The sequence below is a fragment of the Coffea arabica genome, chromosome 9e (assembly GCF_036785885.1).
Source record: "Coffea arabica cultivar ET-39 chromosome 9e, Coffea Arabica ET-39 HiFi, whole genome shotgun sequence".
In the NCBI taxonomy this organism is placed as follows: domain Eukaryota; kingdom Viridiplantae; phylum Streptophyta; class Magnoliopsida; order Gentianales; family Rubiaceae; genus Coffea; species Coffea arabica.
Window position 1 is genome coordinate 17,353,865 of NC_092327.1, and position 17,035 is coordinate 17,370,899.

Genomic DNA, 17,035 nt, shown 5'->3' on the forward strand with positions numbered 1-17,035 from the left:
ACGGCAAAACGGGTGCACGCGCCCGCGCGGAACGGCAAACGGAAATGGTCAAATCTGCCTTCTCAAACCGTTTTGATCAAAAGTTAGCCTAGGAATGTCGGATCAAGGTACATGAGGTACCGTTGCGAAGCTAAAAGGAAGGGTTACAATTTTCATGAAGACACCTAAATCCGGATCTGAACAGAAATAGGTCGAAAGTACAGAAAACCGTTCCAGGAATTCGCACTCTAGAGTAACGAACAGGGTATGTTTGCTGGACCATAACTCCCAGCTCACAAATCCAAATCAGGAAATTCCAAAGGCATTAGAAAGCTGAGACATAAGACTAAAACTTTTATGTTTTGGTCAAGACCTGAATCCACTCAGAACAGAACGAAAATTGAGTGCCAAAGTACCTGTCAGAACTGTCCAGATTCAAGGCAGTTCTGACGATCGATTTTGTTTTGGTCATAACAGGAGCTACGGAACTCGGATTTCGACGTACTTCATATCGTTTCGAAGCCAAAACCAAGATCTACATTTCTTATGAAGGAGTTGACACCCAGATCGTATGGGATCAAAACGGAAAAATGCACGGACAGAGGCTGAAATTCAAAACGTACACAATTTCAGGGTACAAAACAGGTGCGAGTGTTTTGGTTATAACTCGAGCTACACAGATCCGTTTGACTGAAAATTTTGTAGATATATTCAGGAAATAAGAGGGTACAATATTGAAGAAGGCTACTCAGTCTAGTTTCGAGGATAACTAGATCAAAAATGTAAAATACTACACCCGAATCACAAAAACAGATTCACAGAATGCATTCTAGCGGAAACATCATAAATCAGGCTATCGAAGTCCAAATCAAGTAATTCCAAAGCCATCCGAAAGCTAAGATACAGGGATACATTTCATCAGAAGACCTAAACAATCAAATCCAAAGCATTCCAACCCAAAATAACCAATTACAGTCGCAGTTCTCAGGTTCGGGTAGAAACAGGACAGCAAGGGTAATGTCGCCTTTTATCATGCTACGCTACTCCGATTGACCTGAAATTTTTCAGGAACCTATAAAATGTCATTCCCTACAACTTTCATGTTTTAAGCCAAGGCCAATTCGGCCTATAAAATAGGGCTACAAAACCGGACAGAAAGGGGAACAAATTTTCCAGATTCTGGAATTTTTGGTCTTCAATGAAACTGTCTCAAATTTCTTGTTCCAATCACTACCAAAGCCCCTTATATAACCTTATATACAACATATACTAACTATACAACAAGTTTAGGTAGAAAATTATTAAACCCTAACTTGCATATCTCATCCAATGATCATCACAACTACTTGCACATCTTGAAATCAAGCCAAAACTTAAGCTAAATAACATCTTAAAGCAAGATTTAAAAGATCAAGGACCATGATCAGATTTAGTACCTCAAAAACAAAGCTTGGAAGAGTGATACTCCATTTCCTTTGAAAATTTCTAGTTCCTCTAGCTTCCCAACTCACAATTAGCACTTTAACCGGTTTGGAAATTTGATTTGTCACTTGGATTGCTAAGATTCAAGAAGAAGAAAGTTGTTCTTGTTCTCTCTTTTCTCTCTCTCTTTGGTCGGCTATGGAGCAGAAATAATGAAGGGAAAGTGCAGAAAATTGGTTTAAGAAGGTTAGTTACTCACTTGGCCAAGAAACTTTAGGATGGCGACAAGTGTCGCCACCTCCACCTTTCATTTTTCTCTTTCTTTCCTTGCTATTTCTAGCCTCTAATTTTTGGTCAAACAAGCTGACAATTAAGAGGATATTTTGCTCAAATATCAATAAACTTGTATGGTAAGAAAGTGGTGGTCAATTGGTGCGTTCAAGCGGTAGTGCGCGGGACCCGCCCGTTCGCGCCGTTTTTCTTAAAAACACACGTACTAGGGTTTTTACTTCCCATTCACTAACTTTATATCATTGCTCCTAATCACATATTATTTCCCACTTAAAAGTCACTTTTAATCACCAAATTTGATCCTTGCTCCATACCGAAAATTCATCCGGCGGAAAATTGCGAAAACCCAAATTTTGCTCCAATCTTGAAAACGAAGAGTGAAACCCTACTTTCTAGGTTTATCTGCACTTATTGTGGAATAATTGGGTAGGAGGCTTTAATAAATAATAATTTTCAAATAAAAGGCATTTTTGAGGAAAAACATAAGAAATTTGCGGGTCCTCACAAATTTGGACTAAGTGGTCTTCATCAAAATTGTAGCCCTCTGTCTTAGCTTCAAAACTGTATAAATTACATCCCAATCCAATAGGCGTAGCTTCAGATGTGTCCGTTACGTAAAACCCGTCAAAACTGTCTTTTGTTAAACTTCATTTCCGCACATGTTGGTAGCTTGATTTTTGTACTTATATGACTTTGAGCCTATGGAATGGCTATTGAAATGAGATGATATTGTGTGTGACTTTGGGATTGATTGAGAAAAACAATGAAGCCATAAATGGCTGGAAAAATAGGTAAATACAAAGGGCGTGCTGCCCAAATTTTCGCTCGAGGGCTAAGTTTCTATTTGAATTTGTATATTTTCGTTTGGCAAATACGATGACCGTTTTCCATCTTAAAACATGATCCTTCTTCAATTGGAAACTCCAAATGTTGACTTACACTTGCCAAATAAAAAGGAGTGGTTTAGGGTTTTCTTGAATATTTTGTCCTCCCTTTTACATGAATTTCATTAAGACATTTAGTCTATAGTATCTACTTGAATATGAGATGATTTTGAACCATATAAACGATCCCGAAAACAGTATTTCTTAGCCTATCTAGTTGGATTCCGACTTGTCTTTGGTTCAAGTGTTTCCATTGGAAAATTTTATAACTCTTTTGAGTTGGGTTTTACGTTTCGACTATGAAACCCTAGTTATTTTTGTCCACGGGTCCAAATGTCCTCGTTTCACTTTAAAGTCTTTTATACGTTCTACTCATCAATTGTCGAGTTCTTTGATTTCACCTAATTGTTTATGTTAGATGAGCTGTAATATTCTTTCTTGTTTAATCTTAGGTTTTCTTGGTGACTAAAGATAATATCCGGAAGGATATTTTGCACGTTGTTTTGCGTATATAGGTGAGTGTTCCTTGTTTGTTATATTTTCTTGACTTATTGGCTTGTTATTATTGATTGATAATGTGTTAAGTGCTTTCAATGATTGTTAAAACGAGTTTTCTAAGCGAGTGTGTACTTTATCGCACTCGACCTAAATAAATGTGAAATTTTCAATGATTAAATGATTAAATGCTAGTTGCGCATGAATGTAAGCCGTTTGGCTGAACTGGGCCCAGCCCTTCGTTACCGATCGACTCGAGCCAGAAGCGGACTCGGTCGGGCGATATGGTGACCCTGGGTATGAACGTTGGTATACTCGAGTATTACCTTGTAGGTTGCTGGAGCCTGACCAACGTCCAGGAGGGGGTGAATGAAATGAAACGAATGAACGAACGAGGGTTTTACTTACAAAAATGCATTTTCAAACAATTGGAGGAATAAGGGGAAATGTCAGGAGAACGAATGAACGAACGAAAGCATGGCTCCCTGTGAGCCCGTATCCTTTTAATGTATGTGTTATTATCGCTTTCCATTGTAAATGTTTCTTGAATTATTGATTATCGATGGTTAATGTATTGGCTTTGTTGTTGAATATGTGTTCGGAACCTCACTGAGCTTTTAGCTCACCCCTTTAGTTTTGTTTTCCTTAACAGGGGGATGCGAGCAAGGACGAGAGCCCAGTGTAGGTTAGCCTAGTCTAGTTTTTTTGTTTTGTAATGGTTCTCGCCCTAGTGCTTGGCACGGGCTGGATGTATGACGAATTGAGAACCTTTGTATATTCGATATTTGTTCTTCCTTTTGAGATAGAAATGTATATAAGTTTCGCTTTAAGTTTTGGATTGTTATTTCATTTGATCTTGTGGTTTTATTTCGGATTTGATTGAGGTTCGACTGAGTCCCGGCGAGAGCTGGGCAGGCGGTCCGCCGAACCCTCTGGTTCGCCTTAGGGGGAGGTGGGGCTGTCACAGGTGGTCTCAGAGCCTACTTCGCGTGGTCTCTGCGCGGAGTGAGCCTGGACTGAGTGGTGAATAGGTATGAAGGATTAAGTACTCGTTAAAGCATAAGCTATGAATTACGAATGTTATAGGCCCTAAATCTTTCCCGTAGTATCTAAGGATCATAGATAGGTACGTCGGGTAGGAATTTCGATTGTAGATAGTTTACTCTTGGGACTGGCCAGCTCGAGATGTGAATTGTCTTATTTCGGATTCTTGTGCCCGAGTACTCCAAAGTTGGGGTGGCGGTGAAAATTGCATTTTAGGAACATGAACAGGCTTTGTCTAGCTAGAATGAGCACAAGAGATCAATGGATATCTAGTTTGGATAGTAAGTGACGTGAGAGACCGGACGGGGTTATTCAACTGAAACTAGGACGATATCGCCTTTTCTTTTGATTTGCCCTTATATTATTGTTACATGACGTTAGTTGGTGTATTTGTACATATGATTATCTGTCTAATTTGATATCCCTTTGTGTATTTGATCATCTGTCTTCTTGATATATGGTGTGTTATGTGTGTATATGTTTAATTGTGTATTTTGTATGCTGGAATTTGTTACTTTAGTCAATTTACTGTGTTTATTCACTAAATTACCTTTTTGGGGGGAAAAGAAAAGAAAAGAGAGAGGGAAAACATATATATGGACGGGAGACGTAGTCGTGGACGTGGACGTGGCCATGGGAATAAACGAGCTCAAGAGCCAAGAGAGGAAAGGGAAACAACAGCTGCACAAGAGCAAGGACCGAGGGTTGAAGCCGGGGACCAAATGGCGACGGCAATTCAACAAATGATAAACATTTTAGCAAGGTTGGTGGACCAACAAGGTCAAATACCTGTGAATCAACCTCCGAATCCTGAAATAGGAGAAGATCGGGCTCTTGAGAGGTTTCAGAAGTTTGCTCCTCCGAAATTCCTTGGAGGGTCTGATCCGGATGTAGCCGAACAGTGGCTGGAGGCCATGATCAACATCTTTGCAGCTTTGAACTATACCGAACAAAGGCAAGTGAACTTTACGGTATTTCAATTTGAAGGACCGGCCCGAGCATGGTGGAACGTGATTAAGGCAAAGTGGGAAAGAGAACAAACTGTATGGACATGGGCTAACTTCCTAAGGGAATTTAATGAAAAGTATCTCCCACCTTTAGTCCAAGAAAGGAGGGAGGATGAGTTTATTGGACTACGCCAGGGAACCCAAAGTGTGGCCGAATATGAAACGAAATTCACCAAACTATCCAAGTTTGCTTCCGAATTAGTGGCCACGAAACCGAGAAGGGTAAGACGATTTATACAGGGATTGAATCTAGAAATTCAAGAAGCACTAGCGGCGGTTCAAGTGAATACGTTTACGGAGGCCCTTGAGAAAGCCCAACGAATCGAGAATGCAAAAGCACAGATAAAAGCCTCCTAAAACCGAAAAAGGGGTACACCTGGTAGTGTGACTGAGGAACCAAATGAATCGATAGTCCCTTCCAAAGTGCAGAAAGTGAACTTTTTGTCCCACCCACCATGGACAAAAGGAAGTCAAGTAGGCCATGGGGAGATTTTTCAAAAAAGCCAACAAGTGGCTTCTTCCTTGACTTGTGGCTACTGTGGAAAGGCCAATCACACCGAGACCGATTGTTGGCGAAAAGGGCGGAAATGTTTGATTTGCGGAAGTGGGGATCATCAAGTTAGCAACTGTCCGAGGAGGCAGTCACGTGAAGGTAGTACTCCGCAACTGGATGGAGCCAAATCAAAACAAGCGAACGAAAGAGGGAAATGAACTAGTGTACCGGCAAAAGCTTATGCGTTGGATAACCAAACAGTTCCGAACTCGTCTGAAGCAACTGAAGGTAAAATTTCAAGGACGAAATTTCTTAAGGGGGAGAGAGTGTGAGAACCTGAAAATTTTCACATTTTCAAGGCATTATTTTATTTTTGCCTACATTTTTATACTGTCCTTTAAAATATTAAAGTTTTATACATTTTTATAAGTGAAAATAGTTTTCAAGTCATTTTCTTGGTACAAGTTAGTGTACGTTATATTGGAAGTGCATTATAGACGTGGGACCCGCTAGCGCGATAAAATTTTGGAGACTAAGTGATTTTTGTGCTAAGTGTTATTATTTTACCAGGTGCTAGGAGATAATTGGAGGTTAGTTAGATTAATTTTTATTGGGAGACAAGAGGATGAGAATAACATTAAAAGGTGCTAGGTGTCGCGACCCGATTGGAGTTGGACTTTGACTTAACTTTCTTACCTTTACTAAATACCAAAACTTGACCAAAAATATCCCATTTCTTCTTCCTTCTTGGCTGAACACTTGAGAGAAAGAAAGAGAGGAAAAGTTTCATCTTCAACTTCAAATCCAAGCCAAATCTTAAGTTCCAACCATTGGAAACTCAAATTACTCCATACAAAGTGCTAGTTAAGGAAGATTAGGAACTTGAATGGAAGGATTTTTGGAGGACAAAGCCTAAGCTCCTACCTTTCTTGTGGTTTTAAGTTATTTTGCCAAGAACATCCTCTTTACCTCAATTAATTGCTTATTAGTGGTTTTTAGTTGTTTGAGATGTTGTTTTGTGGAAGATTAGCCTTGAATGCATGAATTCCAGATTAAGGTTTCATTTTTTCCCAATTCTGTCCGGTACTGTTACACCTAGTTAGAGGCCGATTTGGCCTTAGAACAAAACATAAAAGTTGTATAGAATGATGTTTCGTAGTTTCCTACAAAGGTTCAGCTCAATCGGAGCAACGTAGCCTATAAAAAGACCGAAATACCCCTGCTGCCCTGTAAAAATTTTCTTATTTTAAATTCCTATTACGAGCTCATTTAAATATTTATTTGGCCGTTTATTTTGAATATTTTATTCCAACCTTTTTAGACCCAATTACATGGAACCATGGCTTACATGTATTTTTAAAATGACTTGTTACCCAATTTAATTTAGAAAAGCTCGTTTAGTGAGAATAGTGAATGTGCATTTGGAGATAATAATCGATTCAAGGGTACAATGAGCTTGGAAATTGAAGACTTATACATTAGTCTTAAAATAGTTATTTTTATGTTTAAGTCCTCAAATACTAGATAGTTATACCATCGTTATAAGAATTCCTTAGAAATTTCGCGTTATCGCGCACAAATCGGAAGTACGCGTTTTCGCGCGTGCAATTATTTGAGGGATATTAGACCCTTATTTTTTTAGACTATTAAGAGTGAATAATAATAGTATGAATGGAAGTGCATTAGAGGTTTAGTGCACTAGTGAAACAAACTCAAGAGGAATCGAGCACGAAACGCGGCAATTTGAACCAATTTGAGGCAATTTGAACCACACATTTAAGCTTCCCAAGGAAGCTTCATTTTCAGCAAACACACCCTCTCTCTTCACTCATAGCAGCCGGCCACAAGGAGGAAGAAAGAACCAACATTTCTTCTTCATTTCACCACTCAAATCTCACCCAAATCACTTCAAAACTTACACACACTTTGCAAACCACTTGGAGATCAACCTAAGCTAGGAAAAGGGCTTGCTTCTCACGGTTTTCTTTAGCTTCCAAGAACCGAAATTTTCTGCCTTAGTCATCTACAAAGGTAAACAACGATCAACCTCTTAAAACTTGGTTTATGGAAGTTATCTTGCACTTGTAAGCTCATAAATTCATGTGGGTAGCTTTATATTGTTGGATGTGACAGCCCCACCTCACCCTAACGCGAACCAACGGGTTCGGCGGGCCGCCTGCCCAACTCTCGCCGGGACTCAGTCGTTCACTAAAGTCCTCAAATAAATTACAAGATAAATCTCAAATATTACATCAAATTCTCCAATAATTACATGTCATAAGCGAAGCGGAAACAATTCCCAACTATACATAAAATGATTCCAAATCCAAACGGTACAAGATATATGCCATCCAGTCACGGGAATAAGTACTACAAGCTTTCCTTCGCCATGAGCCCTGTGGAGGGGAATAAAATATTTTTGGGGTGAGCTAGAAGCTCAGTGAGTAACCAGTAAAAGCAGTCATCCAATATATTTCACAGTAACGTATTTCAATGATGTCATGATTCCAAGATCAAATGTACGTTTATTGCTCTCGTGAGCCAGTGAAATCATTGCACTTACACACCCAACGCTCAAAAGATCCAGTAACAGTAAACAGTAAGAGGGAGCCCCTTTTTGAGCTCCGGAGCCATTTGCTCCAAATAAACAGAGGTGGAGACGTTGGTGTCCAGCACAAGACTCCCCAAGAACTCATTGAAGCCAAAATCATATCATGAATTCACATGCAAGCACGCATGAGATGCAGTCGAGTAAATAATGCAAGAAACAGTTCATAAGTAGCTTTGGAAACAGTTTGGGGTCACTCACCTCCACGGCTCAGGAACCATCCATCATATATCATTGTCTTGCCCAAATCCAAGCCCTTCAACTCAAACTCAAAGCCATCAAATGCTTTCAAGGATCGGACAGCATATCCCCTTAATTTCCTTACTTTTCCAGCCGTCATGGCTTCATTATTTCCTCAGCCAGTCCCAAAGTCATACGAAATATAAATTCATCACAACAGCCGTTCAATAGGCTCAAAGTCATTCAAATACAAGATTTAGCTAGGAAAATGACCGAAAATGAAAGTTAAGCTCTAACTCGGAAAACAGTTTTTGGCATCATTTAGCGGTTTTGGTACCACTGGCACTACGATTATCAGATGGAGGTACAACATACGCCGTTTCGAAGCTAAGAGATAGGGCTATAATGTTACAGAAGGTCACTCAGCCCAGTTTCAAGTGTAACTAGGTAAAAAATGCAATATACTACACCGGAACCGTAAAAACAGATTCACAAATCGCATTCTGGTGCAAACATCATAAATCAGGCTACCTAAGTCCAAATCCAGTAATTACAAAGCCATCCGAAAGCTAAGAAACAGGGCTACAATTCATCAGAAGGCCTCAACAACTAATTCCGAAGCATTCCCAATCAAAATAACCTAGTACATAAGCAATTCTCAAATTCGGATAGAAACAGGGCAGCAAGGGTAATTCCATCGTTTCACAATCTACGTTGCTCCAATTAACCTGAAATTTTGCAGGAATCTCTAAAATATCACTTCCTACGACTTTGATGTTTTAACCCAAGGCCAATTCGGCCTCTAACTATGAGCTACAGTGCCAGGCAGAATGAAGAACAATGAAACCCTAACTTTCCAATTTTCTTTCCAAAACAGAAATTGCTTGCAATTAACCACCACATACACCTTCTAGCTTCATTCTAGATCATTTCCAATCATCATCCAAAGCCACACCATATTACACATATGAAACAGAAAATTCATGAAATTATTAGAAAACTTCACCAATCTCAACCCAATTCAAGAAATCATCCATAAAATGACATGCTCTACCACTAAAAATCCTTAATTGATCATTATTAACATGAGAGAGAAGATATTTAACACCTCACCTTTGCAACTCCAAGAAACAAGACAACTAGAGCTTGTTCTTCACAAATGGCTCCACTCAACACCTTAAACTAGCTTAGCAACTCACTTTTGTGGAGAAATTTGGAATTTAACAGGTAGGTTTGCAAGATTCAAGCTAGAAATGAAGGAAAATTGAAGAAGCTCTCTCTCTCTTTTCTCTCCTCCATGGCCGGCCAAGATGATGAGCAAATGAAGATGATATTTTGGGTCAATTTTAATATTTAGTAAAGGTAAGAAATAATGGTCAAAGTCCAAGAGTGAATTAAATGGTGACACTTGTCACCTTTAGGTTTAAAACTTATCTTTTTGTCTCTCCAATACAAATCTCTTAACACCTTGTAAAATAATATCACTTAATACAAAATTCCAACAAGTTGTCAAAAATATAATGCATTTACCGCACTAGCGGGTCCCACGTCTAAATATACTTCAAAATTAACGTGGACTAACTTGTATCAAGGAAATGATTTGAAAACTATATTTACTTAAAAACAATGTATACGAAATTAATATATTGAAGAAAGGCACAAAATTATAAACGAGTAAACAAAATAATGTCGCGAAAATATATAAAAATTTGCGGGTTCTCACACTCATTCTTTCGGGGCGTCACATTGGAAATCTTGTGAGTGGACTCTATGAAATTCCACAATGGCTTGATGAACTGATTTGATGAGATTTGATGTTATTTATGTTGGATTAGTGCTTAATCTAGTGAAAATAAGTTGCATTGTGGAAGAAAGCTCAAAGGAAGTGAAAAGGGAATTTTACCGTTTCTGCCCCTGCTATTGCCGTGCACTTTGGTGCACTTTTTGTGGTCCAATTGACTTTTTTTTGATGTATATATGTTGTATAGGTTGTGTGGAAAGTTTCCACAAACAATTACGTGATTTGGATGGGTAAATGTTGAGATTTTGAAAATGTAGCAAAACTGAAAAAGTAACCAGAGCCTCTCTGGCAGTGATTTTGTTTCGGCTATAAATCTTTGCTCCGACGTCGAAATAGAGTGCCGTTTGTGGAATTGGAAACTAGACACTTCCAATTTCCAACGGTATAAAATGCATGCCCTGATTCCACCTGAGTGAGCCGTACTAACCTTGTAAATATTCCTGTTCTGTTTCTCGTCTGTACTGGAAGCCCTGTTTTGAGCTGCGACTTGATGCTCAAATATGAGCTAGTTGTGGACAGAATTTTAAAATGATTCCTTCTAAGAAATTGTAGCTTTATGAATTTATTTTTTAACGCCACTGACTACGCTCAATTCCGAGTTGAATTGAGTGAGTTGTGGCAAGATTTCAGAGCTGTCTTTGTGAAAGAAAACCCTAATTCTGGACTGATTTATAGCTAATCTTGATTTGGGACTTGTTATTCGAAATCCTTGGTGTTAATCACCTACCAAACATATTTTGGATGTTTCCTAGACTTTTTATTCATAAATGAATCATGTTCAAGGAATTTTCATTGGCCAAATGTTTGAGAAAAGGAAAACGCAAGTGCAAGGCAGATTTGCCTTAGCAAATTGTGGAACTTTAATGGTTTTGTTAACCGACTTCCCGAATGAATTTTTGTATGAAATTTGACAGAGGAATAACCCTTATATGGTAGTGTAATCATACCAAATTTGGTACCATTCTGAGTCTATTTCGATGCTCAACCAAAGATTCAAAGTCTATGTTTTAAACCTGAAAAATGGTCTAACAGTCCCAACTTTTGGGTAACTTTGAGCCATCATATCTTGGTGCTCAAAACTTTGATTCTTTTTCCGCTAATTTTTTTTTTAAACTTTGATTGTAACTCTAATTTATTTCCAAATTTGAAAGGCTAGTTCGCATTGTATGAATTTTACCGAATTTCCAAAGTTGGCCAAAAACCAACCCCAAAAACTGCCTTAGTATTCAAAACAGCATTTTGAATCCAAAATTTGAATGTCTTCCATTTGGAATCATGGAAAAGTGTCTTCTAGGAACTTTTAGTACTTTAGAAGTAGTTTCCAACGGTATCAAGTTTTTCAAATTTGGACTTACAAAGAGTGAGATACAATTTTTCAAAAATTGCTGGTCAAATCTGAATTTTTCCAAACTTAAAGGAAATTGAGGTTTTCGAACTCTCCATTTTCCTTCGATATCGTTTAACCATTTAATACTTGATTTCAAAGATAAAAACCAGATTCCTATTGTGTTTTGAAACCCCACCTTTGAGTCTCGATTTGCGAGTAATTAAGGCTCATTTTCATGAGATTTTCTTAGATTGTACTCTAGTGCAATCCTCCTCGATAATTAGGGATTTTAAATGATAGTTTTTAATAGTTCATTATTAATTGCTCAGGCACTCAAGAGGACTTGCAAGAGGATCTCACGAAAGACGCCTAAACAATCGCTTGTCCTTGCTTCTTGAATTACTTGATGAGTGTCAAGTGTATGTAAACTTGATATGTGCTTAATTGTTATTAGTGATTGGAGATTTTGAAAATACTGAGTCGAGTGTGTATCTTACCACACTCGGTCTCATTTTAATGAATCATGAATGACTTGATTGAATTGAAATGAATGAATCGTGAATGACTTGATTGAATTGAAATGAATGAATCGTGAATGACTTGATTGAAATGAAATGAATGATTGAATGTATTGAATGAAATGATTAATTATGCTATGGCTGCGTAAGTCGATTGGAGCGATGCCTCATCGACCACTGAACGATTGTAAGTGCTACACCGATTTGGTGGGAGGTACCTCTCGAGTCGTCTCAGTTCCCTAAACCATGCTAAGTCGATTGGAGCGATGCCTCATCGACCACTAAACGATTGTAAGTACCACACCGATTTGGGTGGAAGGTACCTCTCGAGTCGTCTCAGTACCCTAAACCATGCTAAGTTGATTGGAGCGATGCCTAATCGACCACTGAACGATTGTAAGTACCAGACCGATTTTGTGGGAGGTACCTCTCGAGTCATCTCAGTACCCTAAACCTCTGTACGATAGCAAGTACCACACCGATTCGGGTGGGAGGTACCTCTCAAATCGTCTCAGAACCATTAAACATTCTAAGTCGATTGGAGCGGTGTCTCATCTACCTCTGAACGATAGCAAGTACCACACCGATTTGGTGGGAGGTACCTCTCGAATCGCCTCAGACCTATAAACTGAGCGATAGTAAGTACCACACAGATTTGGGTGGGAGGTGCCTCTCGAGTCATCTCAAAAACAAAAATGAAATATGTAAAGTGCTATGAATTTAATTATCTACCCGGGTGACGGGGTGTCATCATGAAAAGGTATTGAATTGAATTTGGGCAAAGTAAGCAAAGATTTAGCTCCTGAGAGCTCCTACATCCTACTCAAGGGGGTTTATTATAAATTGTGAATTTCTTGAATGTTATAGTTTTCACTATTGTGTAATGCTATTGCTATTGAATTACTTGTCTTGCATGTTTTCTTGGCCTCACGAGCATCCGCTCACCCCGTTAGATTGTTTTCCTTAACAGGAGCTGAAATGGGAGGAATTCTGGAGAAGCTTACTTGATGCTTCATTTGATTAGAATTGTGAATGTATTTGTTTAGAATTTGATTTTGGAAGCTGTATATTTTGGGAATGCAAAGTAATTGGGTAGATTATGATGTAAGACTTGAACGTTTATAAAGGAATTGACCTTCCTTTATCTCTTCGATATTTAGTATCGATTGGTTATTATTGAGTTTAAATTGAATTAGTACCGAGTCCTGGCAAGAGCTGGGCAGGCGTTCCGCCGATACCCTTGGGTTCGCCCTTGGGAGAAGTGGGGGCGTCACAGGATCCCTTTTGTATTTCTTTTCCAGTTCCACATTCTTGTGTAGTAGCTCAATTTTCTACACATATTCTTGTTTCCATCGTCTTTCCCAGTAGTCAGCCAATTTCTTTTGGAATTCTACCTCCATTCGAAGGATGTCTATTTCCTTATGCATATCTCCCAAATTTGTCATATCACCGATTTCCTTAAGGTCAAATGGTAGCCTGTCAGGAAAATCAAAGAATCGAAATGAGTAACTAATCACACTTGGAAACTGTAGCCATATAACTCTTACTTACAGGTCCACCCAAGAAACATAAATCCTAGCTATTTCCTACCGAGGTAAACAAGAAATCTAAAACAAGTACTTACTTATATTCTTGGGTCTTCCGACAAATATTACTATCATCGCTTATACATATAACAAGATATGGAATCATACTCCTTAAAGTAGAGGTTCCGGACCCTAAGTCACTCTCCATTATATACTCACTTATAAACTTGCTCAAGAAGAAACTATAATCTCTTACTCTCACTAGTGCCTGGTACCATCCTCCATCAAGATGTTCATTCTAATTATGCCAAAATTTGTATATAAGAATAGAACCTATATCCTTGTCCCAAAAATCTCCATACATAATCCAAAACTTAAATAGGAATCAAAGTCAAGTTCCTATGTAGTATCGCAGAAGGGAAGAAAATAGAAAAAGATAGTCAAGCAAGAGTTAAAACGAATTCAAAAGAAATACATGTGTAACTGTAATCAAACCACAACAAAATCATGGAAACACGAAACAAGGATACACAGGTACAGGAGAAATGAAACAAGCTGCAATACTAGCGCCTTAACATTCATGACGATTGCAAAACTAGCTATCATCCATAGAAACCCTAACCAGACATGCACGAAACTAGTCCATGATGACACTCATTGATCCACTCTCCCTAATCAGTTCAATCTCAAGTCCAATACTAGAATTTTTCACACCTTGACTTTTGCTATCCAATTTTATCTCAAGTGCAATCGAGATATCGACCCTTATTCTAGTGCTCTCCACTTTTGGTACTTGGGTACAAGAGTCCAAAACTAGGAGAATTCACATCTTAGGCTATACGCTCCCAAGTGCAAATCAAACAAGTTTAAAATTCCTACCTGACGTACATATCTATCTTCCTGAAGTATCATGATAAAGGTTTTAAACCTATAACTTTCATGATTCACAACTTACGCCTAAGAAAAGTATTTAGTCCTTTATATTTATTCACATAATTGGGACCATAACACCACTTGGCCCAAGCTCACCCCGCGCAGAGACCACGCGAAGCAGCTCTAATACCACCTGTGACAGCCTCACCTTTCCCTAGGGCGTGCCCAAGGGTTTGGTGAGGTTGTGCTAGGATATGTTCAAATTTCCAGCCTTGTTATGTATATGGAAGCCTTGGGATGTTACTTTCAGCCTTGATTTGCTCTTTTAGTTTAACATGGGACTTCTAGCTAGAGTATGCATTTTTTTGCATGAGTTATATATAATTTTCCTCTTTTGGTTTCTTGCACCTTTTGAATTCAAGTGTTTTCTTTTCATACTAAAACCTTACTTGAATTATGGCCTAGAATGAACTTGGACATTCTTCGATTGGCTATCAAGTTTATCTATGAATTTTGTGTTTTGAAAGACCGAACTTAGATAGGTGTATGGCTCATGATTAAGTCTAAAGTGAGCACTTCATTAACCTAAGTTTTGAATAATTGGATCATGACATTTTGTCTTGGTTACTTTCGGGTTTGACGGTGGGAACGAGCACAACCCGGAGTCTAACGTTTAGTGTTGCTCTCCTTTAAAAAGGTGAATGTACCACTTGCATGACTTGTTGTGTAAAGTGAACTACTTGTGACTAAAATTTATGATTTATATGATTGTCACTTTGGTTTAATATGGACTGGACGGGTGTGTACTTTATCACACTTGACTGTTTGACTGGTCTGCTGTTTAATTGAAATTTGTTATTTGTGCATGAATTTGATGCAGTTTGGAACCTAATATCTGGCGACCATACTGTGAATTTGAGCTCAAACCTCTTTGGTAATTAATCGAATCGAGTCAGCAAGGGTTTGGTCGAGATAGATTGATGAACCATGAGGAAACTGTTATTGATTCACTGAATACTGGATCCTTCTGATATTTGGTATACTCGAGTATTACCACCACTGTTTCTGTTTGGTCTTCGGGTCCAATAAGAGGTATGTTTGGTGGGTGAAAACTGGTGTAAAGTAGGGATCTACGGTCAATGTTTTGCTTCACTAAACGTTGAGGAGTGTCAACGAGGTCGGATCAAGCAAGTGCGACTGGAAAATTTGGCTCTTGAGAGCCATCTGTATCCTTTTACTTGAACCACTCCGTATTGGTTGTGGTGTTTACTTATTCCTTTACTTGATGCTTATTCCTTTACTTATTCCGTTCTAACTATGTGATTTTCGACTGCATGACTTGTGGTACCTTATTGGGCGAAATCTCACTCTGTCATCTTTGTTTTCCTTACAGGGGGCGAAGTTTTGGGAGCGTGATTTTTTAGGGAAGAGTTGAGTTAGTTATAGCTTTTAGGCATTTTGTTTAAGCTCATCTGTAACAGTAAACCTTATATGTATTTGTATAAGATTGAATACTTTGGTTTGTACTTTAATTGGAATCGTAAATGACACTATTGTATATAGTTTTGGGTTGATGATTGGAAGCTAACTATGCGTATTAGTACTTTCAATGAATTTTGGATTAGTTAGTCCTGGTGAGAGTTGGGCAGGCAGTCCGCTAACTTTTGGGGTACGCCCTAAGGAAAGATTGGGCTGTCATAGAAATAAAGAGGGATATGGGTCTAGAAGGATATTTTGTGATACTAAGATATTTGGGTGAAAGAGATATTTGGCGAAAGGTATTTTGAGAATTAGATATATATCATTTGTAATTGTGCCATTTGTCAATTTGTCAAACAAAGCTTTGACCAAAACTCTTGTGAACCAAAAATATCTTGACCAAGACTCCAAATTTACTAGTCTTTCCTCTTTTTGCTAGACCAAACCAATTTTACTCTCCTCTCTTCTTGTTGAAGCTAAGAGATAGAGAGAGTGTGTGTGTGTGTGAGATTTGGGTCATAGCTTGACCAAGAACTTTGTAGACCAACCAAATATCTTGACCAAACACATTTTGACCAAGACTTGCAAGACCAAGCCAATTTCACTTTCTTTTCTTCTTGTTAGGGCCGAGAGAGAGAGAGAGAGAGAGAGAGAGTTGGGATCAAGAAAATTTCTTTCATTCTCTTCTTTCTGTCATCAGTTGAGAACCAAGGCTGATTTAGCCATAAAAGTCCACAAAAGTTCCCTATTTCTTCAAGCTTAAACCGTGGGTGAGGGAGCCCTTTCTCTTTCCTTCTTCCAGCCGTGAGAGTAGGGAAAAGGGAGAGGAAATTTGGAATCTTGTTTCCTTGTTCCAGCCGAGGGAAGTTGGAGTGAGTTGGGAGGAAATCTGGTGTCTTGTATCGGTGCTTCAACCAAGAGAATCAATGAGGAAAGAAAGGAAGGAAACTGATCGTATTTTTCCAGCTTAGTATTTTGCAGGAAGGAAGGTGAAACTTGTGATAAAACCCTCAATCTTTCAATAATTTTAGCTATGTGTGATACATGTTAGATTTACCAAGAAAAGAGAGTTTTTGAGGAAGAAAACCATGTGTAATGACTGATCTTT